Below are 10441 nucleotides of genomic sequence, written 5' to 3'. Positions count from 1 at the left end.
GATACTTCCCTACTACTACTACTACATTACATTATACTACTACTAAATACTACTACATTATTCTAACTATACTATACTAACATCTAATGACCAGTGGCATCTAGCCACTGGCCCTGCTGCCGCCGCCGCCGCTGCCGCCCCTGCTGCTGCCGCCGTCGCCATCCTTGCTGCCGCTGCTGCCGCCCCTGCCGCTGCCGTCACCGTCACCGCCGCCACCGCCTTCGTCGTCGTCGTCGTCCTCGCCGTCGCCGCCACCGTCCTCCTCGGACGAGTCCTCCTCATCCGAGGAGTACTCCGACTCATCCGAGCCCTCGAGCCCGGAGCGCTCGACGGCCCGGATGTACGTCCAGACCTCCGCCGCGAGCCCCTAGGAGTCAGACGACTCACGCAGGGGGATGGGAGCCGGAGACCCCTCAGACTCAGAGGAGAACTCCTCCTCTGAGTACTCCGAGTCACCAAAATCCTCCGATGGAGGAGTTGGCCCACGCTTGCGCTTGTTGTTCTTGCCCATGGTGGAAGCGAAAGGGAGAGAAGAAAAGCAAGCAACAGAGAACAGCAAGAGATGTGAAAAAGCTGGAGAGACAACGACATTATTTATAGAAGGAGAAGGCAACCGCTCACCTCCAACCACGGTCACTGAACAGTCGCAAAGCATTCAATAAGCACTTCAACCCATCTGAAGACACGTCAGGCGGCTGACGCCGTTTCACGCAGCACAACACCCATTGGGACTCCAGTCAACAGCGCGGATGATATGATTACACCCGCCGTCACATCACATTACTACTCAGAAGCAGCCGGCTAAAACACTCAGCGTACCAAGCCGTCCCTTGCCCACACCCATTGGGGGGGACGCCCAGGAATTATCAGTATATTTTTCAAAACTGTCACATCTGTGCAGGGCGTGCAATGAATACCTCAAGACAAAAATGAGATATCAGTAAGAAACAGAGGAAAGCCAAATATAGCCGGGGAAGTACAGAATCTGACCAGCAGAAGTGACGTGAAGACTAGACAGGGAACGTCCATCAAATGTCCAACCAGCCGCAGAGCAAATAAATTGCACCACCTAGCAAGATATGGATGGATTGTGAACTCGGCTGCAAAAGACAAAATACATGCTGACCTCTGAAGCATAATATTGATGACATAATGCTGATCTCCAAAGCATAATGCGGATGGCATCATGCTGATTTTCACAGGCAGAAAGGATAATCTTCAACAAAAAGACACCAAAGGAAGACCTTCGAATGGATTATCCTCAAAAATCCACTTGAAGGTCGGGGGCTACACCCATTGGGTGCACCTTCGGTGCACCCCATGGATCACCATTTTAGGCCAAGATAGTGCCGACTTCTAAGGCATGGGACAAGATTAAAGACAAGGCTGACCCTCAACCAAAGCACAAGAGTAAGATGAAAGTAATTTCTGATGAAGACCTTCGAGTAGATTATTTTCCAAAATCTACTCGAAGCTCGGGGGCTACACCCATTGGGTGCACCTCCGGTGCACCCAATGAAGTTCAAGGTCCTACAAGATGAAATGCCGACCTCTAAGGCATAAGCACGAAACAAAGCTTCAGTTTACGAGTGATCAAAGCAGGAGGAGACAGTAAGAAATCGTTTTCCCCAAATTACCTGCAAGCTGGACCTGGGATCTTTGGGCTGATTACCTCAAAATCAACCCAAAGATCGGGGGCTTGTGGGGGACAGATATCCCCCGGGTTTACTAGAAGAGTAAAAGACCTCACGAAAGGCCCAAGGGCCCAATAAATCGTAAGGTCATTCTTTCGTGGGCCTGGGGAGGGACAATCAGCAAAGCAGATTGACATGAGGCCAGATTAGTGCAAGCCCGGACGGCCCACAACGTCGAGCGAGCGACCACAACAGAGATCCGACTTTCCCACGCTGGAGCCCCCATGCAACGGAGCCATGCGAGGATAGGTCGGCAGAACTATAGGGAGATAAACTAAAACAGTTCACTATCTTTTAGCTACACATTGTTATCATATCCACGTGTATTGCCCCACGGTCGAGTATATAAGGCCTAGGGGGCACCCCTTCAGAACGATCGACCCTATTACTCAGCCACCCACCTCAACTCTCTGCATTCTCAATTCGGAGAGCTCCCTTGTAACCTCATTCACCAAGCATACTCACCAGGACGTAGGGTGTTACGCATCTCTAAGCGGCCCGAACCTGTAAACATTGTCCACTGTCCCTCGTGCATCTGGCACGAACCATTTTGCTACAATCGTCGACGCCGTCCTACTCCTAAAAACACCTCGAGGGGCAACCCCGGGTGTGCGGTCGGACCCAAAACACCGACAGGTACCTGACCCGCGCTGGATCCTACATATGTCGTTCGGGCCGGTGAACCAGCAGGACAGGTGTGGCCTCTTCTGCAGCGGCGCGATACGGTGCTTCAAGAGATCGCCGACCACGTGCATTGATGTCAGGCCGCCCATGGCCAAGACCTTGATCCTGTCCAATACAGGCAGGAACTCTGGCGAGAGGGATGGCTTGGTCCTCCATTGCTTGCGGTCGAATGCTGGCCCATTGCTCAGCAGGATGAGGCGGTCGTTGGCCTCGGTGCTGGCAATCACCCAGTCGATGCGCCAGTTTTTCCACCTCGCACCACCAAAGGTGGGGATGTAGACTATAGCCAGATCTGGCCTCGTCTGAAAGTAGTAGGCACCGATGTGGTCCCTACTCTTCTCGGATCTGACCAGCACGAAGAAATAGCAGAAGAGGGAAGTGTAGGGGGGCCACACCTACGAACATCTCGTAGAGGTGGACGAAGATCGTTGCCTGGAGGATGGAGTGGGGCATGAGGTGTTGAAGCTGAAGCCCGAACTCCTCTAGTAGTAGCAGGAAGAAGGGCGAAATCGGCAGTGCCAACCCGCAAGAAATGTAGGAGGTGAACAACACAAACTCCCCGGCGGCGAGATCGCCAAGGGGGGCAGCGTCGGCACGGATTCTTCCAGCGAGCCCTGGCGCGCTCCACCCAAGCAGGCCATGCACCAGATTGAGCGCTTCCTCAGCATGAAAGCGATCAGGATGACCCAGTGAAGCCATGGCATGTGCTGTGGCGCGAGCGTGGAACAGAGGAGCACGAAGGCAAAGGGGCGCAGCCGATTGGGAGAGAATATGAAAGGGTAACTGTTGCACGCAGGGTGAATCCTTTTTCAGGGAAACCTGAATCCTTTTTCAGGGAAACTCTCTCGTGCCCCCCTGAAACGCCGCAAGAAATCCCGTTCGACGGGCACCTAGGACCCAGGCAGCCCAGTCTGTGACACGGGGGCCCGGGTTCACAAGTCATACAGTTTGTGTGTCGGATTTCGGGTGCGGAAAGAGCGGGGTGTGAACCGCCGCACGCGATAGCGCGCCTCCTTGGGGCCGCTGCAGAAGACAAAGGGTTATTTTAAACCAATGCAGCAACAACGAGGCGCCCCGCGCATGGCTCGACGAAACCACCACGTGTGGGGACCGTGGGTCAGTCAACCGCGGGGACTAGAGCTGGGCATTCGGGTTTACCCGGTATTTCGGGTCGGGTTTTTTATATTTCGGGTTTTAAACATCTAAACCCAAACTCATACCCGTAATGTCGGGTACCCATAATTTTTGGTACCTGTACTTTCGGGTACGGGTTCGGGTAATAACAAAATACCCATAGTCAATATTCCAGTGAAACAATAATAGAGAGCATATAGAGTACACAGACACAATACACATTATTTAAAAATTAAAACAGTGAAACAATATTCCAGTCACAGATTCACTAATAGTATTACTCTCTCTATCACACATAATAGAGAGCAAGAGAATTAGAGAACACAGTACACATTATCCGCATCAGGCACAGGCGCACAACGGCATCAGGCACAACTGCACAACGGCATCAGGCACAACTGCACAACGACATCAGGCAGAGGCGCACAACTGCACAAGGTAGTAAGGCACCGCACAACGGCACAAGCACAACAGAGAACAGACAACATGCGCACAAGGCACAGGCAGTAAGCATTAAGCACCGCACAACAGAATCAGGTGATTTCACCTCACAACCGCACAGGCAGATCACCAGATGTAAGCGCTACTAATAAACAAACCGCACATGACCACTCTCCAATCTCCATGTCTCCATACCATAGTCCATAGTACCTGTTCAACAGCAAAAGGCAGACAACACCAATTTAGTCCAGAGATTTCAGCAGAGGAGGTCTGATGTAAGCGCTACTAATGAAAGTTCAGATGGTAAAAATATTAGCAGATGGTCACTAGTCAGAAATTCAGAATGGTGAGCAAATTGGCGCATAACAAAAAGACCAGGTGATTTCAATTAGGAATATCTAAATGCAATCCCTAACGAAAGAGAAACACACATCTCAAAGACTCAAACCATGGTCGACATAACAAGTGATTCTGTTTCATACCAGATTACTAGCATGAAGCCAAGCCATGAACTAAGATGTAGATGTTCCATGGATGGTGTTGCTTCCTGTTCCTATACCTGTTGTTGTTGTTGCTTCTTGTTTTCCTTTTCCTTTACCACCAAATTCTTCTTTTAGTTCTGCAATGAGATAAAACACTGTCTAGTTAATATGTGTTGATATGCAATGAACCATTGAATAATAATGAAAAAATAAGGAATGCTAGACCTTTTTCTAGCATGGTTAATTCTTCAAGGTTTTCTTCAATATCAATAGGTATTGACCACCTCAACCAATCTTGTGCACATACTAGAGCTTCAAGCATGAATGGAGTAAGGGAACTACGGAAGTCATCTAAAATGCCCCCACTTGTGCTAAATGCTGACTCTGATGCTACAGTTGATATTGGTATAGCAAGCACATCACGGGCCATACGAGCTAGTATTGGAAATCTCTGCTCAGATGCCTTCCACCATACTAGGAGATCAAGCTTCATTTCTATGTCCTCAGTTTCTTCAGAAAGGTATTTGTCAAGTTCATACTTAGTGTTGTTGCTTGAACCAATGCCTTTGCCGAGCCTCATTTTCTTAGCAACAATTTCCTTTAGCTTCCTTCCTCTACCTCTTCCTCTACCTTCCTTTGATGTTATTGGGTCACTTACATTGGTTGTATCCTCACCCGAAACATACATTTTCATATACTCCTCGAACAACTCATGAAGACAAGTGTTAATTGCTTCCGAAACTATTTGTCCCCTTTCCTCGCCAAATATCTCTTCAACGGTTATCTTGGTATACAAAGATAGCTTGTATCTTGGATCAAGACAACCAGCAATAAAAATTAGTAAATTCAAGTTTTCCTTCTCCTTTGCCTTCCCCCTTGCCTTCTCCATCTCCTTGTCATGTTCACTTGTAGAGTTCCAAAGTCCCCAATATTTGTCAAATTTTTCTTTCATTCTGATTCCCATCAGTGTTTGCAAATCATCTGAACTCTCCATCCATGATTGAATCAATGCATGCACTTCTCCAATCTCATGGGAAAATGTATGTGCAGTGACTTGGAGAGTAGTAGAGACACGGACAGTAAGATCATAAAAGTGCTCTAAAAATTCTGCCATCTTCCTTGCGTTTTCCCAATCTATCTCATCAGGATGACCAAAACCACCCCTTCCTTCAGATAGGTCCATAACATAACTCATGTCTTTGTCTGCTAATTTTGTGAACACCTTCTCATACACAATTGCAGATTTAAGCATAATATACGTGGAGTTCCATCTAGTTGGGACATCAGCCTTTAGATACGGATTGTTGGTTAGCTTCTCTTCCTCTATAATTTCCTTAAATTTGACCATTCTTGAACCACCATTTCTAATGTACTTCACAGCTGCCCTAACACGCTTCACTGATAGGTCCACTTCTTTTAGGCCATCATGCACAATTAGATTCACGATGTGAGCTGCACATCTCATGTGCAAGTACTTGCCACTAGCTAGATTAGTGGAACTCAATTGCCTCCTCAAATAACTAATATCGGTATCATTGGCACTTGCATTATCAACAGTTATTGTCATCACTCTCTCCAAACCCCATTCAACCATGCATCTCAGCACATTTTTTCCAATATCATCGCCCTTGTGTCCCTTTACCAAGAAGAAACCAATAACTTTTTTATGGAACTTCCAATTATCATCAATAAAGCTAGCAGTCACAGTCATGTAGCTATCTAGTTGCTTAGAAGTCTAACCATCTGTTGTCAAACAAACCCGTTGATAGGAGTCTTTGAAGAATTTCTTTAGCTTAGCTTTCTCTTGGAAGAAACATCGTACTACATCTCTAGTACATGTTCTTCTAGATGGCACTAGAAAGCGAGGGCATGCTTTGGACATAAACTTTCTAAATCTAGGTTTCTCACCAAAGCAAAATGGCAACTCATCCTCTATTACCATCTCGGCAAAAGCAACCCTTAGTGTGTCTTGATCAAACCTCCACGTGCTAACACCTTCATGTTGAGTTGCTTGTAGAGTACCTTGAGATGGATCTTTGTTAAATTTATTTGGATTGCGTTTGCAAGCAACCAAATGCCTCTTCAATGAAGATGTGCCATGGCGTCCAGCCTCTGCCTTCATGTTTCTATGGCAATATTTGCACTTAGCATGCCTAACAATGTCTTTATCATCTTTTATCTTAACGAAATGTTGCCATACATCTGACCTCGGTGCTATTTCCTTCCTACCACCATCCTTAGTCAACTCAGATTCCTCTTGTCTAGCTGTTACATCATGTGACTGAGATGCTGGGGCAACGACAATCTGAATATGTGATGTTTCAGTACCAAGTGCAACTGATTCAACCTCCATATATGTGTGTTCCTCAATTTCTGGCATCTATATGAAAAATTGACAATGGAATCACAAATAAACTTCCAAAGTAACTTCTAATGCATAATAAATTACCTTCCGGTGGCGCACTAGCACAGTGGCTTGCCGACGATGACTTGGCTGCTGGAGCGTTAGGCGCTGGCCGAGGGCGCTGGCCGAGGGCGCTGGCCGAGGGAGCTGGCCGCCTGATGCTGTCAAGCTGGGCGGTGGGTGCTGCCGCTGGCCGAGGGCGCTGGCCGGCTGGCCGCCTAATGGCTGTATCGCTAGGCGCCGGCCACCTGACGCGGTGACGCCTGGTCGCCTGTCGCCGGCGGCCGTCGTGCTGGGCTGCTGGCTTGCTGCCTTGCCTTGCCTGGTGCCGAGTGCCAACCTCGGAGCGACGGAGCCTTCAGTCTTGTAGCCAGCAGCTGCCACCTCCAGGGAGCTAGCCAGCTAGGGTTTGTGGCGTCTGGCTGTCTGGGAACTCTAGTCTCTAGGACGACTGGGAGTCTGGGTCTGGCGTCTGGCCGTATGGGGCTGGGGGCGCTGCGCCGCTGCTTGGGCCTTGAGCCACTATCCGCGACCCGCGCTCTGTTGGGCCGTGACCGTGAGAACTGAGGGGCGCTGGCGTGCTGCCAGCAGACCGAGACACCGAGTGACCGACTTCGAGTAGTATGGGTACTTCGGGTACCATAGGATAATACCCGATTAGGCCCGAATTTAATTCGGGTATTTAGTTTTGTTACCCGCTGGAGCTATTCGGGTAATGAGTTTTGGGCTATACGGGTACGGGTTCGGGTATTTCAGGTACAGGGCTTCGGGCTCGAGTTTTATGCCAGTGCTAGCGGGGACAGATATGGTAGTTGACGTGACCGAAGGTGGATTGACAGTGGGCGCTTCAGCAGACGTGCTAAAATAATGCGCCAATCACCAATCAGGCCATGTTGAGGCAAGGTACAAGCTTTGGCCCCACCTGCAGGCTTGCATCCTCCCTAAGGTGGGCCCGGGCGCCATTGTCGGTACCCTAAAACTAGGGTACCCCTTACTGCTGTATAAAGACGTAGTACCCACGCGGCTATTTTTAGTCGCGTGGTAAAAGAGTTGTATGTGGGACAGGCCATGACTCGCTCTAGCCTCGGGCGACTACTCTGGGCCAGCAACAGCACCTGAACCCATCACATGGGCGGGTTCGGTGCCGCCACGTGTCCAGAGAAAGTGACATACTCTGAGGCATCACCAGCGAGTCCGGACCCTCATGGGAAGGTGCCAGACCCATGTATATACGGTCTGGGCCTCCAAGTTTGGTCCAGGACCTCCACGTGTGCGAACTGGACCCCTGGAATGGGATCCGGACCTTCCCTGTATAGGATTCGGGGCGCCCACAATGGGGTCCCAGAGTTCTAGAACAGAACATACCCGGGCCTTAATCAGGACCTAGGCAGGGGTCCAGTGCCGACACGTGGCCTACTGCGCGCGGCGTAAGCCAATGGGTGGAACCTGGCATGAAGCCTCTGGGCTACGCACGTCTCTGCATTCATTACGGATAAGACATGCGCCTGTCTATGCCAGTGACAGGCGGCGCGCCCAGTCCACGCTGCGTGGGCCGTGCTGTTACTCACACGTTACCATAGCTAGGACAATGACTCACCATTACTCGTGCGTTTCTAAGAAAAGGGTTGAAAGGGAAATATGCTTACACCTTTTCCTAAATGATTTTGGTGGTTGAATTGCCCAACACAACTAATTGAACTAACTAGTTTGCTCTAGGTTATAAGTTTTACAGGTGCCAAAGATTCACAACAAACCAATAAAAAGACCAAGAAAGGGTTCAAATAAAGAGAGCAAAAGACAACCGAAGTGTGCCCTGGTCTGGCGCACCGGACTGTCCGGTGTGCCACCGGACAGTGTCCGGTGCACCAGGGGATTCCAGTCTGAACTTATCACCTTCGAGAATTTTGGGAGCCGCTCCGCTATAATTCACCAGACTGTCCGGTGTAGCACCAGACTGTCCAGTGTGCCAGTGAAGTAACGGCTACTACAGCGCCAACGGTCGTCTGCAACGGCAGTTAATGCGCTACAGTGCGCGTAGAAGTCAGAGCAGAGCCAGAAGGCGCACCGGACAGTGAACAGTGACGGTCTGGTGCACCACCGGACTGTCCGGTGACCCAGAAGTCAGAAGCTCCAACGGTCAGAATCCAACGGCTGGGTGACGTGGCTGGCGCACCGGACTGTCCGGTGCGCCATACGACAGCCGCCTCCACCAATGGTTCTTTTGGTGGTTGGGGCTATAAATACTGCCAACCACCCACCATTCATTGCATCCAAGTTTTTAGCCTTCACACCTCATACAAGAGCTATACCATTCAATACAAGACACAAACAAGAGATCAAATCCTCTCCCAAGTCCAAAGATCATTCCAATCAAATAGTGACTAGTGAGAGAGACAATTGTGTTCTTTTGAGCTCTTGCGCTTGGATTGCTTTTCTTCTTCATTCTTTCTTGATTCCAACTCAATTGTAACCAAGGCAAGGGACACCAATTGTGTGGTGGTCCTTGTGGGGACTTAGTGTCCCGTTTGATTGAGAAGAGAAGCTCACTCGGTCTAGGTGACCGTTTGAGAGAGGGAAAGGGTTGAAAGAGACCCAGTCTTTGTGACCACGTCAACGGGGAGTAGGTTTGCAAGAACCGAACCTCGGTAAAACAAATCACCATGTCATCCGCCTTATTTGCTTGTGATTTGTTTTCGCCCTCTCTTTCAGACTCGAATTTAATTCTAACGCTAACCCCGGCTTGTAGTTTTGCTTAAAGTTTGTAAATTTCAGATTCGCCCTATTCACCCCCTCTCTAGGTGACTTTCAATTGGTATCAAAGCCCGGTGCTTCATTAGAGCCTAACCGCTCGAAGTGATGTCGGGAGATCACACCAAGAAGGAGATGGTGACCGGCGAGAAGCCCGCCACAAGCCACGGGAAGGCTCCATCAAGGGAGTCCGGTAACAAAAAGAAGGAGGGATCCCCTTCACACATTAGGACGCACAAGAGTGGCGAGAAGAAGAAGAAAATGAAGAAAGTGGTCTACTACGAGACCGACTCTTCATCGCCCTCTACATCGGGATCCGACGCCGCGTCCATCACTTCTAAGCGCCAAGAGCGCAAGAAGTATAGTAAGATCCCCCTACGCTATCCTCGCATTCCTAAACATACTCCATTACTTTCTGTTCCATTAGGCAAACCACCGACATTTGACGGTGAAGATTATTCTAGGTGGAGTGATATGATGAGATATCACCTAACCTCACTCCACAAAAGCATATGGGATGTTGTTGAGTTTGGAGTACAGGTACCATCCGTAGGGGATGAAGGTTATGATGAGGACGAGGTGGCCCAAATCAAGCACTTCAACTATCAAGCAACTACTATACTCCTCACCTCTCTAAGTCGAGAGGAGTATAATAAGGTGCAAGGGTTGAAGAGTGCCAAAGAGATTTGGGACGTACTCAAGACCGCGCACGAAGGATATGAGGTGACCAAAATCACCAAGAGGGAAACGATCGAGGGGGAGCTCGGTCGCTTTATGCTCAACCAAGGAGAAGACCCGCAAGCCATGTACAACCGGCTAAAAACCTTGGTGAACCAAGTGCGCAACCTCGGGAG

Source organism: Zea mays, chromosome 2 (assembly GCF_902167145.1).
Source record: "Zea mays cultivar B73 chromosome 2, Zm-B73-REFERENCE-NAM-5.0, whole genome shotgun sequence".
In the NCBI taxonomy this organism is placed as follows: domain Eukaryota; kingdom Viridiplantae; phylum Streptophyta; class Magnoliopsida; order Poales; family Poaceae; genus Zea; species Zea mays.
This window is presented reverse-complemented; position numbering follows the sequence as displayed.